Here is a 15,783-nt window from a genome sequence, read left to right on the forward strand (position 1 = left end):
TGTCATTTTGAGGGAGTATGTGACCAGAACTCGTCCCGTTGCTTTTGGGGTTCTATGGGCTACACGTAGGAATCTTTGGTGGTGGCACCTGATGTTGGGGGATCCGGAGTCACACCCAGACCTGCCCCACAGGCCTCCTTTTACTTTTCTCTTCGGATTCATTATGTTTAAAAAGTGTCTCTTATCTCTATGATTGCATTTTCTTTTCTCTCTCTTTTCAAGCAGATGATGGGAGTCCAAGTATTAAGGTGACATGTGTTGCCCGTGCCCCCCTCCCCCCTGTGTTCTTATTCATTAACCTCTGATGTTGTTCCAGCGTATTGTGGGGGTACCAATGTTAAGGTCGGGTACGTTGCCCTCTCCCAGCCTCCCCCCTCGGGTCAGAGCCTCAAGTGCGCCCATCCCCCAGTCGGTGCGCACCCACCCCATTCCTAATGGAGGTGTATGCCCATCCCCTCCCCCCACCCGCCCGACACCCACCCGATGAAGGTGATTCCTCTGTGTCCACTTGGGTGTCCGTCGGTTCGTACCCATTTGCTGGTGAGCGCGAGCACGTGGTGCTCGTGTGTCCATTCTTGGGCTACCTGGCTTACTGGAACGGGTTCCAGCTCTGGCCAGGAGAACCACGAGAGGTGCCCTCTCACCGCTGCTCCTCCTAGCTGAATAGCACTCCGTGGTGTCCACGCGCCACATTTCATTTACGCACTCGTGGGTCGATGGGCACTCGGGTCGCTTCCAGGTCTTTGCGATTGTGACTTGTGCCCTGACTCTAACCCTAACCCTTACCCAGCCCCGTCTCCTCCTCGGCCCCTGCCTGACTGACTCCTTCCCGCCCGGCCTGTCACCTGTCACCGTCCTCTGCCCCTGCCTGACACGCTCCTCCCCGCCCGGGCCGTCACCGTCCTCGGCCCCTGCCTGACGGGGCTCCTCCGTCGCCTGGGCCTTCCAAGGGCTTGGTGTGGACGCTGGTTCCAGGACGCCCTCCCAGGAACCCGGTAGCAGGGCGGCCGCAGCGTCTCGCGCCACCCAACCGTCCGCCGGCCGGCGGCCGTCGCTAAGTGGCCTGCGGGGGACGTGCCCCCACTGTGGGGCGGGCGCCCAGCCTGGTGTCTTCTCTGAGGCCCCGTGGCTGCTTTTCCCCCCCCCGCAAGGGGAGAGCCGCGGAGGTGGGGACCGCCTCCTCGTGGGGACGTACACCCAGCTCTCCACGTCGGATTCCGGGGCTCTCTGTCCTGCCAGAAGGCCCAGCTGGCCTGCGGGTCCTTAGAGTGGCAAAAACATCCGAAAACTGAGATTGAGGGTCCGGTGGTTGTCTGCACTTTTGTGCTGGGCACCCCAGGGAGGCCCGGGGGCTGGCTGGACAACGCGGTCTGCTGGGCGGGGGGGGGTTTGGAGGAGCAACTGATGCCCTTTGCACTTTGGGTAGCAAGTGTCTGAGGTGTCTCTGAGCCCTGCGCCATGTCGGGGGTGGGGGTGGGAGGTCGGGGGGGGGGTGGAGGAGCAGGAGGAGGAGGAGGAGGAGGAGGTGGGAAGGGCCGTGGCCTGCAGTCGTGTTCCCGGGGTGGCTTCTTCCACAGGCTGCTTGGCCTGGGCTCCCTGCACCTGGGCCTTTGGAGGACTGGCCCTGTGCTTGCCAACGCTTCCCCTGCAGGGACCCAGAGCTGGGAGGTTGCATCTCTCAGCCCTGGGTCGGGCAGAGCCCCAGCGGGCCATGCCCACAACCTCTCTCAGCACGGGTCCCCCAGAAGGCTCCTTTGGGACCAGGATTCTCTTGCGGGTGACTCTTTAAGGTCTGGCCCCTGGATGGAGGGGCACCAGGAGTAGAGGAGCAGGAAGGGGAAGGGGGTGGCCGTGCGAGGGGACACTTTCAGGCCAAGTCCCAGCTTCAGCCTGATCCTCCTGGGAACCCCGGGGTGTACGTCACACCTCCTGGTTGTCCCGCTCTGAGACAAGGAGCCGGGCTTCGCATTCCCCCAGCAGCCAGTCGTGGGCTGAGGACACCTGGGGCGTTGGGAACTCCCTGGCTTCTCCTTGGCTTAACATCTGGAGCTGCTTGTGAATCGCGCCGCCACACACACCCGAGTGCAGGTGTCTTCTGCACAGACTGCGGGCCTCGCTCTTCTGAATGCCGCTAGCTCGCCACCCACCCACGGGTGAACCTGGTCAGGGTACTTTCTCTCGGGGGCAGACTCTGATCCTGGCGGGCTACCGGTGTCTCTGTTTGCTCGTTTCTTTCTTCCATTTCGGGAAAGGCTTCCTTACTGGGTGTGGAAATCTCCTATGCCTTTCCTCGCCTATTCTGTCAGCTTTAAAATTCTCTTTCAGTTGCCACCCTCACAGATGGATTAGGAAACTCTTTCCGGTGCACTCATTAGTGAAATGACCTCAATGAAGCTGGAATCCAATATCTAATCGCCGATTTTTAGCGAGTCCACACGCCAGGGGGGTCGGGGTCCAATGCAGCCCCGGCCAGGCCCAGGCCCCTTGGACTGGGCCACAGGAGGACACAGAGGAGGGTCCCGGCCCCCACGGTCGCGTTGCCGGCAGTTCTCCAAGGGCTTGGGCGTTTTCCAGAGGTAGGAGATGGAGGGGACTGATTTCTTCAGCGCCCCACTAACCACGCCACCCCACCCATGGGACACATCCCTAGAGAGAGAGAGAGACGCCCCATACACTCGCTCCCCTCCCCCATGCGCTGTGCCCCAGCCCGGGCCCGGGGGAATAGGCGGCAGCCCACCCACAGGGTGGGGGGCGCAGCTGAAAGGGGTTGTCGGGGAGGGCGGCCCCTGCCTGGGGTCAAAGGGCGGGCGACCCGCGCGTGCGCAATCGGCGGCGGCGGCGGGGGCGGCCACGAGCTGGGGGTGGGCCAGGCGAGGAGAGGAAGGGGGCTGGAAGGTCTCCACCTTGGCGAGTCCAGCCGTGGAGGCGCATCTTGTGTGAGTGTGAGTGAGTGAGTGTGAGTGTGAGTGTGTGTGTGTGTGTGTGTGTGTGTATAGAGAGACAGCCCCCCACCCCGGCCCGCCGCTCCCTGCCCGCCCCGCCCCACCCCGCCTATCACCCCCGTCCCTCGGAGCCCGCCGGACCCGGCCGGTGAACTCAACAGGCCCGCCCGGTGCGGGTCAGCGCTGGCGCGGGGCCTGGGGCGGGAGGAGGCGGCGGGAAAGCGCAGAGAGGCTCGGCTTCTTGAGCGGGGCAGGGGCGCCCTCCGCCGTCTAGGGCCACACCACCCTGAACGCGCCCGATCTCGTCTGGTCTCAGAAGCTAAGCAGGGTCGGGCCTGGTTAGTACTTGGATGGGAGACCGCCTGGGAATACCGGGTGCCGTAGGCTTCTTCTTTTTTTTTTTTTTTTTTTGTTTTGCCTCTTGTTCTGTCCCCTCTCTGGGAGCGAGGCGGCGGCCCGGGGCGGGGGTCACCCCCACCCTCAGCGCCCGCCGCGGTGCCTGGCGCCCCAGCCCGCACCGTGGGGCCTCCTCTTGTCCCAAGCCGCGACACCGCCGTCACGCGGCAGCATGCGTGGCTTCTGGACTGTCAGGTCTCAGACCAAAGGTCTGCTCCGTGGGAACCGACACGCTGGAGGAAACCTTGAGAGTCTGAGAGGGGAGGGAGTTCCAGAAGAAGGCCAGGATGTCATTTTGAGGGAGTATGTGACCAGAACTCGTCCCGTTGCTTTTGGGGTTCTATGGGCTACACGTAGGAATCTTTGGTGGTGGCACCTGATGTTGGGGGATCCGGAGTCACACCCAGACCTGCCCCACAGGCCTCCTTTTACTTTTCTCTTCGGATTCATTATGTTTAAAAAGTGTCTCTTATCTCTATGATTGCATTTTCTTTTCTCTCTCTTTTCAAGCAGATGATGGGAGTCCAAGTATTAAGGTGACATGTGTTGCCCGTGCCCCCCTCCCCCCTGTGTTCTTATTCATTAACCTCTGATGTTGTTCCAGCGTATTGTGGGGGTACCAATGTTAAGGTCGGGTACGTTGCCCTCTCCCAGCCTCCCCCCTCGGGTCAGAGCCTCAAGTGCGCCCATCCCCCAGTCGGTGCGCACCCACCCCATTCCTAATGGAGGTGTATGCCCATCCCCTCCCCCCACCCGCCCGACACCCACCCGATGAAGGTGATTCCTCTGTGTCCACTTGGGTGTCCGTCGGTTCGTACCCATTTGCTGGTGAGCGCGAGCACGTGGTGCTCGTGTGTCCATTCTTGGGCTACCTGGCTTACTGGAACGGGTTCCAGCTCTGGCCAGGAGAACCACGAGAGGTGCCCTCTCACCGCTGCTCCTCCTAGCTGAATAGCACTCCGTGGTGTCCACGCGCCACATTTCATTTACGCACTCGTGGGTCGATGGGCACTCGGGTCGCTTCCAGGTCTTTGCGATTGTGACTTGTGCCCTGACTCTAACCCTAACCCTTACCCAGCCCCGTCTCCTCCTCGGCCCCTGCCTGACTGACTCCTTCCCGCCCGGCCTGTCACCTGTCACCGTCCTCTGCCCCTGCCTGACACGCTCCTCCCCGCCCGGGCCGTCACCGTCCTCGGCCCCTGCCTGACGGGGCTCCTCCGTCGCCTGGGCCTTCCAAGGGCTTGGTGTGGACGCTGGTTCCAGGACGCCCTCCCAGGAACCCGGTAGCAGGGCGGCCGCAGCGTCTCGCGCCACCCAACCGTCCGCCGGCCGGCGGCCGTCGCTAAGTGGCCTGCGGGGGACGTGCCCCACTGTGGGGCGGGCGCCCAGCCTGGTGTCTTCTCTGAGGCCCCGTGGCTGCTTTTCCCCCCCCGCAAGGGGAGAGCCGCGGAGGTGGGGACCGCCTCCTCGTGGGGACGTACACCCAGCTCTCCACGTCGGATTCCGGGGCTCTCTGTCCTGCCAGATGGCCCAGCTGGCCTGCGGGTCCTTAGAGTGGCAAAAACATCCGAAAACTGAGATTGAGGGTCCGGTGGTTGTCTGCACTTTTGTGCTGGGCACCTCAGGGAGGCCCGGGGCTGGCTGGACAACGCGGTCTGCTGGGCGGGGGGGGGGGGGTTTGGAGGAGCAACTGATGCCCTTTGCACTTTGGGTAGCAAGTGTCTGAGGTGTCTCTGAGCCCTGCGCCATGTCGGGGGTGGGGGTGGGAGGTCGGGGGGGGTGGAGGAGCAGGAGGAGGAGGAGGAGGTGGGAAGGGCCGTGGCCTGCAGTCGTGTTCCCGGGGTGGCTTCTTCCACAGGCTGCTTGGCCTGGGCTCCCTGCACCTGGGCCTTTGGAGGACTGGCCCTGTGCTTGCCAACGCTTCCCCTGCAGGGACCCAGAGCTGGGAGGTTGCATCTCTCAGCCCTGGGTCGGGCAGAGCCCCAGCGGGCCATGCCCACAACCTCTCTCAGCACGGGTCCCCCAGAAGGCTCCTTTGGGACCAGGATTCTCTTGCGGGTGACTCTTTAAGGTCTGGCCCCTGGATGGAGGGGCACCAGGAGTAGAGGAGCAGGAAGGGGAAGGGGGTGGCCGTGCGAGGGGACACTTTCAGGCCAAGTCCCAGCTTCAGCCTGATCCTCCTGGGAACCCCGGGGTGTACGTCACACCTCCTGGTTGTCCCGCTCTGAGACAAGGAGCCGGGCTTCGCATTCCCCCAGCAGCCAGTCGTGGGCTGAGGACACCTGGGGCGTTGGGAACTCCCTGGCTTCTCCTTGGCTTAACATCTGGAGCTGCTTGGGAATCGTGCCGCCACACACACCCGAGTGCAGGTGTCTTCTGCACAGACTGCGGGCCTCGCTCTTCTGAATGCCGCTAGCTCGCCACCCACCCACGGGTGAACCTGGTCAGGGTACTTTCTCTCGGGGGCAGACTCTGATCCTGGCGGGCTACCGGTGTCTCTGTTTGCTCGTTTCTTTCTTCCATTTCGGGAAAGGCTTCCTTACTGGGTGTGGAAATCTCCTATGCCTTTCCTCGCCTATTCTGTCAGCTTTAAAATTCTCTTTCAGTTGCCACCCTCACAGATGGATTAGGAAACTCTTTCCGGTGCACTCATTAGTGAAATGACCTCAATGAAGCTGGAATCCAATATCTAATCGCCGATTTTTAGCGAGTCCACACGCCAGGGGGGTCGGGGTCCAATGCAGCCCCGGCCAGGCCCAGGCCCCTTGGACTGGGCCACAGGAGGACACAGAGGAGGGTCCCGGCCCCCACGGTCGCGTTGCCGGCAGTTCTCCAAGGGCTTGGGCGTTTTCCAGAGGTAGGAGATGGAGGGGACTGATTTCTTCAGCGCCCCACTAACCACGCCACCCCACCCATGGGACACATCCCTAGAGAGAGAGAGAGACGCCCCATACACTCGCTCCCCTCCCCCATGCGCTGTGCCCCAGCCCGGGCCCGGGGGAATAGGCGGCAGCCCACCCACAGGGTGGGGGGCGCAGCTGAAAGGGGTTGTCGGGGAGGGCGGCCCCTGCCTGGGGTCAAAGGGCGGGCGACCCGCGCGTGCGCAATCGGCGGCGGCGGCGGGGGCGGCCACGAGCTGGGGGTGGGCCAGGCGAGGAGAGGAAGGGGGCTGGAAGGTCTCCACCTTGGCGAGTCCAGCCGTGGAGGCGCATCTTGTGTGAGTGTGAGTGAGTGAGTGTGAGTGTGAGTGTGTGTGTGTGTGTGTGTGTGTGTATAGAGAGACAGCCCCCCACCCCGGCCCGCCGCTCCCTGCCCGCCCCGCCCCACCCCGCCTGTCACCCCCGTCCCTCGGAGCCCGCCGGACCCGGCCGGTGAACTCAACAGGCCCGCCCGGTGCGGGTCAGCGCTGGCGCGGGGCCTGGGGCGGGAGGAGGCGGCGGGAAAGCGCAGAGAGGCTCGGCTTCTTGAGCGGGGCAGGGGCGCCCTCCGCCGTCTAGGGCCACACCACCCTGAACGCGCCCGATCTCGTCTGGTCTCAGAAGCTAAGCAGGGTCGGGCCTGGTTAGTACTTGGATGGGAGACCGCCTGGGAATACCGGGTGCCGTAGGCTTCTTCTTTTTTTTTTTTTTTTTTTGTTTTGCCTCTTGTTCTGTCCCCTCTCTGGGAGCGAGGCGGCGGCCCGGGGCGGGGGTCACCCCCACCCTCAGCGCCCGCCGCGGTGCCTGGCGCCCCAGCCCGCACCGTGGGGCCTCCTCTTGTCCCAAGCCGCGACACCGCCGTCACGCGGCAGCATGCGTGGCTTCTGGACTGTCAGGTCTCAGACCAAAGGTCTGCTCCGTGGGAACCGACACGCTGGAGGAAACCTTGAGAGTCTGAGAGGGGAGGGAGTTCCAGAAGAAGGCCAGGATGTCATTTTGAGGGAGTATGTGACCAGAACTCGTCCCGTTGCTTTTGGGGTTCTATGGGCTACACGTAGGAATCTTTGGTGGTGGCACCTGATGTTGGGGGATCCGGAGTCACACCCAGACCTGCCCCACAGGCCTCCTTTTACTTTTCTCTTCGGATTCATTATGTTTAAAAAGTGTCTCTTATCTCTATGATTGCATTTTCTTTTCTCTCTCTTTTCAAGCAGATGATGGGAGTCCAAGTATTAAGGTGACATGTGTTGCCCGTGCCCCCCTCCCCCCTGTGTTCTTATTCATTAACCTCTGATGTTGTTCCAGCGTATTGTGGGGGTACCAATGTTAAGGTCGGGTACGTTGCCCTCTCCCAGCCTCCCCCCTCGGGTCAGAGCCTCAAGTGCGCCCATCCCCCAGTCGGTGCGCACCCACCCCATTCCTAATGGAGGTGTATGCCCATCCCCTCCCCCCACCCGCCCGACACCCACCCGATGAAGGTGATTCCTCTGTGTCCACTTGGGTGTCCGTCGGTTCGTACCCATTTGCTGGTGAGCGCGAGCACGTGGTGCTCGTGTGTCCATTCTTGGGCTACCTGGCTTACTGGAACGGGTTCCAGCTCTGGCCAGGAGAACCACGAGAGGTGCCCTCTCACCGCTGCTCCTCCTAGCTGAATAGCACTCCGTGGTGTCCACGCGCCACATTTCATTTACGCACTCGTGGGTCGATGGGCACTCGGGTCGCTTCCAGGTCTTTGCGATTGTGACTTGTGCCCTGACTCTAACCCTAACCCTTACCCAGCCCCGTCTCCTCCTCGGCCCCTGCCTGACTGACTCCTTCCCGCCCGGCCTGTCACCTGTCACCGTCCTCTGCCCCTGCCTGACACGCTCCTCCCCGCCCGGGCCGTCACCGTCCTCGGCCCCTGCCTGACGGGGCTCCTCCGTCGCCTGGGCCTTCCAAGGGCTTGGTGTGGACGCTGGTTCCAGGACGCCCTCCCAGGAACCCGGTAGCAGGGCGGCCGCAGCGTCTCGCGCCACCCAACCGTCCGCCGGCCGGCGGCCGTCGCTAAGTGGCCTGCGGGGGACGTGCCCCCACTGTGGGGCGGGCGCCCAGCCTGGTGTCTTCTCTGAGGCCCCGTGGCTGCTTTTCCCCCCCCCCGCAAGGGGAGAGCCGCGGAGGTGGGGACCGCCTCCTCGTGGGGACGTACACCCAGCTCTCCACGTCGGATTCCGGGGCTCTCTGTCCTGCCAGATGGCCCAGCTGGCCTGCGGGTCCTTAGAGTGGCAAAAACATCCGAAAACTGAGATTGAGGGTCCGGTGGTTGTCTGCACTTTTGTGCTGGGCACCTCAGGGAGGCCCGGGGGCTGGCTGGACATCGCGGTCTGCTGGGCGGGGGGGGGGGTTTGGAGGAGCAACTGATGCCCTTTGCACTTTGGGTAGCAAGTGTCTGAGGTGTCTCTGAGCCCTGCGCCATGTCGGGGGTGGGGGTGGGAGGTCGGGGGGGGTGGAGGAGCAGGAGGAGGAGGAGGAGGAGGAGGTGGGAAGGGCCGTGGCCTGCAGTCGTGTTCCCGGGGTGGCTTCTTCCACAGGCTGCTTGGCCTGGGCTCCCTGCACCTGGGCCTTTGGAGGACTGGCCCTGTGCTTGCCAACGCTTCCCCTGCAGGGACCCAGAGCTGGGAGGTTGCATCTCTCAGCCCTGGGTCGGGCAGAGCCCCAGCGGGCCATGCCCACAACCTCTCTCAGCACGGGTCCCCCAGAAGGCTCCTTTGGGACCAGGATTCTCTTGCGGGTGACTCTTTAAGGTCTGGCCCCTGGATGGAGGGGCACCAGGAGTAGAGGAGCAGGAAGGGGAAGGGGGTGGCCGTGCGAGGGGACACTTTCAGGCCAAGTCCCAGCTTCAGCCTGATCCTCCTGGGAACCCCGGGGTGTACGTCACACCTCCTGGTTGTCCCGCTCTGAGACAAGGAGCCGGGCTTCGCATTCCCCCAGCAGCCAGTCGTGGGCTGAGGACACCTGGGGCGTTGGGAACTCCCTGGCTTCTCCTTGGCTTAACATCTGGAGCTGCTTGGGAATCGCGCCGCCACACACACCCGAGTGCAGGTGTCTTCTGCACAGACTGCGGGCCTCGCTCTTCTGAATGCCGCTAGCTCGCCACCCACCCACGGGTGAACCTGGTCAGGGTACTTTCTCTCGGGGGCAGACTCTGATCCTGGCGGGCTACCGGTGTCTCTGTTTGCTCGTTTCTTTCTTCCATTTCGGGAAAGGCTTCCTTACTGGGTGTGGAAATCTCCTATGCCTTTCCTCGCCTATTCTGTCAGCTTTAAAATTCTCTTTCAGTTGCCACCCTCACAGATGGATTAGGAAACTCTTTCCGGTGCACTCATTAGTGAAATGACCTCAATGAAGCTGGAATCCAATATCTAATCGCCGATTTTTAGCGAGTCCACACGCCAGGGGGGTCGGGGTCCAATGCAGCCCCGGCCAGGCCCAGGCCCCTTGGACTGGGCCACAGGAGGACACAGAGGAGGGTCCCGGCCCCCACGGTCGCGTTGCCGGCAGTTCTCCAAGGGCTTGGGCGTTTTCCAGAGGTAGGAGATGGAGGGGACTGATTTCTTCAGCGCCCCACTAACCACGCCACCCCACCCATGGGACACATCCCTAGAGAGAGAGAGAGACGCCCCATACACTCGCTCCCCTCCCCCATGCGCTGTGCCCCAGCCCGGGCCCGGGGGAATAGGCGGCAGCCCACCCACAGGGTGGGGGGCGCAGCTGAAAGGGGTTGTCGGGGAGGGCGGCCCCTGCCTGGGGTCAAAGGGCGGGCGACCCGCGCGTGCGCAATCGGCGGGCGGCGGCGGGGGAGGCCACGAGCTGGGGGTGGGCCAGGCGAGGAGAGGAAGGGGGCTGGAAGGTCTCCACCTTGGCGAGTCCAGCCGTGGAGGCGCATCTTGTGTGAGTGTGAGTGAGTGAGTGTGAGTGTGAGTGTGTGTGTGTGTGTGTGTGTGTGTATAGAGAGACAGCCCCCCACCCCGGCCCGCCGCTCCCTGCCCGCCCCGCCCCACCCCGCCTGTCACCCCCGTCCCTCGGAGCCCGCCGGACCCGGCCGGTGAACTCAACAGGCCCGCCCGGTGCGGGTCAGCGCTGGCGCGGGGCCTGGGGCGGGAGGAGGCGGCGGGAAAGCGCAGAGAGGCTCGGCTTCTTGAGCGGGGCAGGGGCGCCCTCCGCCGTCTAGGGCCACACCACCCTGAACGCGCCCGATCTCGTCTGGTCTCGGAAGCTAAGCAGGGTCGGGCCTGGTTAGTACTTGGATGGGAGACCGCCTGGGAATACCGGGTGCCGTAGGCTTCTTCTTTTTTTTTTTTTTTTTTTGTTTTGCCTCTTGTTCTGTCCCCTCTCTGGGAGCGAGGCGGCGGCCCGGGGCGGGGGTCACCCCCACCCTCAGCGCCCGCCGCGGTGCCTGGCGCCCCAGCCCGCACCGTGGGGCCTCCTCTTGTCCCAAGCCGCGACACCGCCGTCACGCGGCAGCATGCGTGGCTTCTGGACTGTCAGGTCTCAGACCAAAGGTCTGCTCCGTGGGAACCGACACGCTGGAGGAAACCTTGAGAGTCTGAGAGGGGAGGGAGTTCCAGAAGAAGGCCAGGATGTCATTTTGAGGGAGTATGTGACCAGAACTCGTCCCGTTGCTTTTGGGGTTCTATGGGCTACACGTAGGAATCTTTGGTGGTGGCACCTGATGTTGGGGGATCCGGAGTCACACCCAGACCTGCCCCACAGGCCTCCTTTTACTTTTCTCTTCGGATTCATTATGTTTAAAAAGTGTCTCTTATCTCTATGATTGCATTTTCTTTTCTCTCTCTTTTCAAGCAGATGATGGGAGTCCAAGTATTAAGGTGACATGTGTTGCCCGTGCCCCCCTCCCCCCTGTGTTCTTATTCATTAACCTCTGATGTTGTTCCAGCGTATTGTGGGGGTACCAATGTTAAGGTCGGGTACGTTGCCCTCTCCCAGCCTCCCCCCTCGGGTCAGAGCCTCAAGTGCGCCCATCCCCCAGTCGGTGCGCACCCACCCCATTCCTAATGGAGGTGTATGCCCATCCCCTCCCCCCACCCGCCCGACACCCACCCGATGAAGGTGATTCCTCTGTGTCCACTTGGGTGTCCGTCGGTTCGTACCCATTTGCTGGTGAGCGCGAGCACGTGGTGCTCGTGTGTCCATTCTTGGGCTACCTGGCTTACTGGAACGGGTTCCAGCTCTGGCCAGGAGAACCACGAGAGGTGCCCTCTCACCGCTGCTCCTCCTAGCTGAATAGCACTCCGTGGTGTCCACGCGCCACATTTCATTTACGCACTCGTGGGTCGATGGGCACTCGGGTCGCTTCCAGGTCTTTGCGATTGTGACTTGTGCCCTGACTCTAACCCTAACCCTTACCCAGCCCCGTCTCCTCCTCGGCCCCTGCCTGACTGACTCCTTCCCGCCCGGCCTGTCACCTGTCACCGTCCTCTGCCCCTGCCTGACACGCTCCTCCCCGCCCGGGCCGTCACCGTCCTCGGCCCCTGCCTGACGGGGCTCCTCCGTCGCCTGGGCCTTCCAAGGGCTTGGTGTGGACGCTGGTTCCAGGACGCCCTCCCAGGAACCCGGTAGCAGGGCGGCCGCAGCGTCTCGCGCCACCCAACCGTCCGCCGGCCGGCGGCCGTCGCTAAGTGGCCTGCGGGGGACGTGCCCCCACTGTGGGGCGGGCGCCCAGCCTGGTGTCTTCTCTGAGGCCCCGTGGCTGCTTTTCCCCCCCCCGCAAGGGGAGAGCCGCGGAGGTGGGGACCGCCTCCTCGTGGGGACGTACACCCAGCTCTCCACGTCGGATTCCGGGGCTCTCTGTCCTGCCAGATGGCCCAGCTGGCCTGCGGGTCCTTAGAGTGGCAAAAACATCCGAAAACTGAGATTGAGGGTCCGGTGGTTGTCTGCACTTTTGTGCTGGGCACCTCAGGGAGGCCCGGGGCTGGCTGGACAACGCGGTCTGCTGGGCGGGGGGGGGGGTTTGGAGGAGCAACTGATGCCCTTTGCACTTTGGTTAGCAAGTGTCTGAGGTGTCTCTGAGCCCTGCGCCATGTCGGGGGTGGGGGTGGGAGGTCGGGGGGGGTGGAGGAGCAGGAGGAGGAGGAGGAGGAGGAGGTGGGAAGGGCCGTGGCCTGCAGTCGTGTTCCCGGGGTGGCTTCTTCCACAGGCTGCTTGGCCTGGGCTCCCTGCACCTGGGCCTTTGGAGGACTGGCCCTGTGCTTGCCAACGCTTCCCCTGCAGGGACCCAGAGCTGGGAGGTTGCATCTCTCAGCCCTGGGTCGGGCAGAGCCCCAGCGGGCCATGCCCACAACCTCTCTCAGCACGGGTCCCCCAGAAGGCTCCTTTGGGACCAGGATTCTCTTGCGGGTGACTCTTTAAGGTCTGGCCCCTGGATGGAGGGGCACCAGGAGTAGAGGAGCAGGAAGGGGAAGGGGGTGGCCGTGCGAGGGGACACTTTCAGGCCAAGTCCCAGCTTCAGCCTGATCCTCCTGGGAACCCCGGGGTGTACGTCACACCTCCTGGTTGTCCCGCTCTGAGACAAGGAGCCGGGCTTCGCATTCCCCCAGCAGCCAGTCGTGGGCTGAGGACACCTGGGGCGTTGGGAACTCCCTGGCTTCTCCTTGGCTTAACATCTGGAGCTGCTTGGGAATCGCGCCGCCACACACACCCGAGTGCAGGTGTCTTCTGCACAGACTGCGGGCCTCGCTCTTCTGAATGCCGCTAGCTCGCCACCCACCCACGGGTGAACCTGGTCAGGGTACTTTCTCTCGGGGGCAGACTCTGATCCTGGCGGGCTACCGGTGTCTCTGTTTGCTCGTTTCTTTCTTCCATTTCGGGAAAGGCTTCCTTACTGGGTGTGGAAATCTCCTATGCCTTTCCTCGCCTATTCTGTCAGCTTTAAAATTCTCTTTCAGTTGCCACCCTCACAGATGGATTAGGAAACTCTTTCCGGTGCACTCATTAGTGAAATGACCTCAATGAAGCTGGAATCCAATATCTAATCGCCGATTTTTAGCGAGTCCACACGCCAGGGGGGTCGGGGTCCAATGCAGCCCCGGCCAGGCCCAGGCCCCTTGGACTGGGCCACAGGAGGACACAGAGGAGGGTCCCGGCCCCCACGGTCGCGTTGCCGGCAGTTCTCCAAGGGCTTGGGCGTTTTCCAGAGGTAGGAGATGGAGGGGACTGATTTCTTCAGCGCCCCACTAACCACGCCACCCCACCCATGGGACACATCCCTAGAGAGAGAGAGAGACGCCCCATACACTCGCTCCCCTCCCCCATGCGCTGTGCCCCAGCCCGGGCCCGGGGGAATAGGCGGCAGCCCACCCACAGGGTGGGGGGCGCAGCTGAAAGGGGTTGTCGGGGAGGGCGGCCCCTGCCTGGGGTCAAAGGGCGGGCGACCCGCGCGTGCCCAATCGGCGGCGGCGGCGGCGGCGGCCACGAGCTGGGGGTGGGCCAGGCGAGGAGAGGAAGGGGGCTGGAAGGTCTCCACCTTGGCGAGTCCAGCCGTGGAGGCGCATCTTGTGTGAGTGTGAGTGAGTGAGTGTGAGTGTGAGTGTGTGTGTGTGTGTGTGTGTGTGTATAGAGAGACAGCCCCCCACCCCGGCCCGCCGCTCCCTGCCCGCCCCGCCCCACCCCGCCTGTCACCCCCGTCCCTCGGAGCCCGCCGGACCCGGCCGGTGAACTCAACAGGCCCGCCCGGTGCGGGTCAGCGCCGGCGCGGGGCCTGGGGCGGGAGGAGGCGGCGGGGAAGCGCAGAGAGGCTCGGCTTCTTGAGCGGGGCAGGGGCGCCCTCCGCCGTCTAGGGCCACACCACCCTGAACGCGCCCGATCTCGTCTGGTCTCGGAAGCTAAGCAGGGTCGGGCCTGGTTAGTACTTGGATGGGAGACCGCCTGGGAATACCGGGTGCCGTAGGCTTCTTTTTTTTTTTTTTTTTTTTTTGTTTTGCCTCTTGTTCTGTCCCCTCTCTGGGAGCGAGGCGGCGGCCCGGGGCGGGGGTCACCCCCACCCTCAGCGCCCGCCGCGGTGCCTGGCGCCCCAGCCCGCACCGTGGGGCCTCCTCTTGTCCCAAGCCGCGACACCGCCGTCACGCGGCAGCATGCGTGGCTTCTGGACTGTCAGGTCTCAGACCAAAGGTCTGCTCCGTGGGAACCGACACGCTGGAGGAAACCTTGAGAGTCTGAGAGGGGAGGGAGTTCCAGAAGAAGGCCAGGATGTCATTTTGAGGGAGTATGTGACCAGAACTCGTCCCGTTGCTTTTGGGGTTCTATGGGCTACACGTAGGAATCTTTGGTGGTGGCACCTGATGTTGGGGGATCCGGAGTCACACCCAGACCTGCCCCACAGGCCTCCTTTTACTTTTCTCTTCGGATTCATTATGTTTAAAAAGTGTCTCTTATCTCTATGATTGCATTTTCTTTTCTCTCTCTTTTCAAGCAGATGATGGGAGTCCAAGTATTAAGGTGACATGTGTTGCCCGTGCCCCCCTCCCCCCTGTGTTCTTATTCATTAACCTCTGATGTTGTTCCAGCGTATTGTGGGGGTACCAATGTTAAGGTCGGGTACGTTGCCCTCTCCCAGCCTCCCCCCTCGGGTCAGAGCCTCAAGTGCGCCCATCCCCCAGTCGGTGCGCACCCACCCCATTCCTAATGGAGGTGTATGCCCATCCCCTCCCCCCACCCGCCCGACACCCACCCGATGAAGGTGATTCCTCTGTGTCCACTTGGGTGTCCGTCGGTTCGTACCCATTTGCTGGTGAGCGCGAGCACGTGGTGCTCGTGTGTCCATTCTTGGGCTACCTGGCTTACTGGAACAGGTTCCAGCTCTGGCCAGGAGAACCACGAGAGGTGCCCTCTCACCGCTGCTCCTCCTAGCTGAATAGCACTCCGTGGTGTCCACGCGCCACATTTCATTTACGCACTCGTGGGTCGATGGGCACTCGGGTCGCTTCCAGGTCTTTGCGATTGTGACTTGTGCCCTGACTCTAACCCTAACCCTTACCCAGCCCCGTCTCCTCCTCGGCCCCTGCCTGACTGACTCCTTCCCGCCCGGCCTGTCACCTGTCACCGTCCTCTGCCCCTGCCTGACACGCTCCTCCCCGCCCGGGCCGTCACCGTCCTCGGCCCCTGCCTGACGGGGCTCCTCCGTCGCCTGGGCCTTCCAAGGGCTTGGTGTGGACGCTGGTTCCAGGACGCCCTCCCAGGAACCCGGTAGCAGGGCGGCCGCAGCGTCTCGCGCCACCCAACCGTCCGCCGGCCGGCGGCCGTCGCTAAGTGGCCTGCGGGGGACGTGCCCCCACTGTGGGGCGGGCGCCCAGCCTGGTGTCTTCTCTGAGGCCCCGTGGCTGCTTTTCCCCCCCCGCAAGGGGAGAGCCGCGGAGGTGGGGACCGCCTCCTCGTGGGGACGTACACCCAGCTCTCCACGTCGGATTCCGGGGCTCTCTGTCCTGCCAGATGGCCCAGCTGGCCTGCGGGTCCTTAGAGTGGCAAAAACATCCGAA

At 63.4% G+C, this 15,783-nt stretch overlaps 4 non-coding genes across 4 annotated transcripts; all 4 read left to right on the forward strand.

The window, feature by feature from the left end:
- Window positions 1-3,210: 3,210 nt before the first annotated feature.
- On the forward strand, window positions 3,211-3,329 carry LOC142871039 (5S ribosomal RNA). Its single transcript, XR_012919385.1, has one exon. It is a non-coding gene; the product is annotated as a 5S ribosomal RNA (ribosomal RNA).
- Window positions 3,330-6,829: 3,500 nt separating this feature from the next.
- LOC142871040 (5S ribosomal RNA) lies at window positions 6,830-6,948 on the forward strand. Its single transcript, XR_012919386.1, has one exon. It is a non-coding gene; the product is annotated as a 5S ribosomal RNA (ribosomal RNA).
- Window positions 6,949-10,457: 3,509 nt separating this feature from the next.
- LOC142871137 (5S ribosomal RNA) lies at window positions 10,458-10,576 on the forward strand. Its single transcript, XR_012919414.1, has one exon. It is a non-coding gene; the product is annotated as a 5S ribosomal RNA (ribosomal RNA).
- Window positions 10,577-14,082: 3,506 nt separating this feature from the next.
- On the forward strand, window positions 14,083-14,201 carry LOC142871141 (5S ribosomal RNA). The gene has a single exon (XR_012919416.1). It is a non-coding gene; the product is annotated as a 5S ribosomal RNA (ribosomal RNA).
- The last annotated feature ends 1,582 nt before the right edge of the window (window positions 14,202-15,783 follow it).

This window comes from Microcebus murinus, chromosome 5 (assembly GCF_040939455.1).
Source record: "Microcebus murinus isolate Inina chromosome 5, M.murinus_Inina_mat1.0, whole genome shotgun sequence".
Lineage (NCBI taxonomy): Eukaryota > Metazoa > Chordata > Mammalia > Primates > Cheirogaleidae > Microcebus > Microcebus murinus.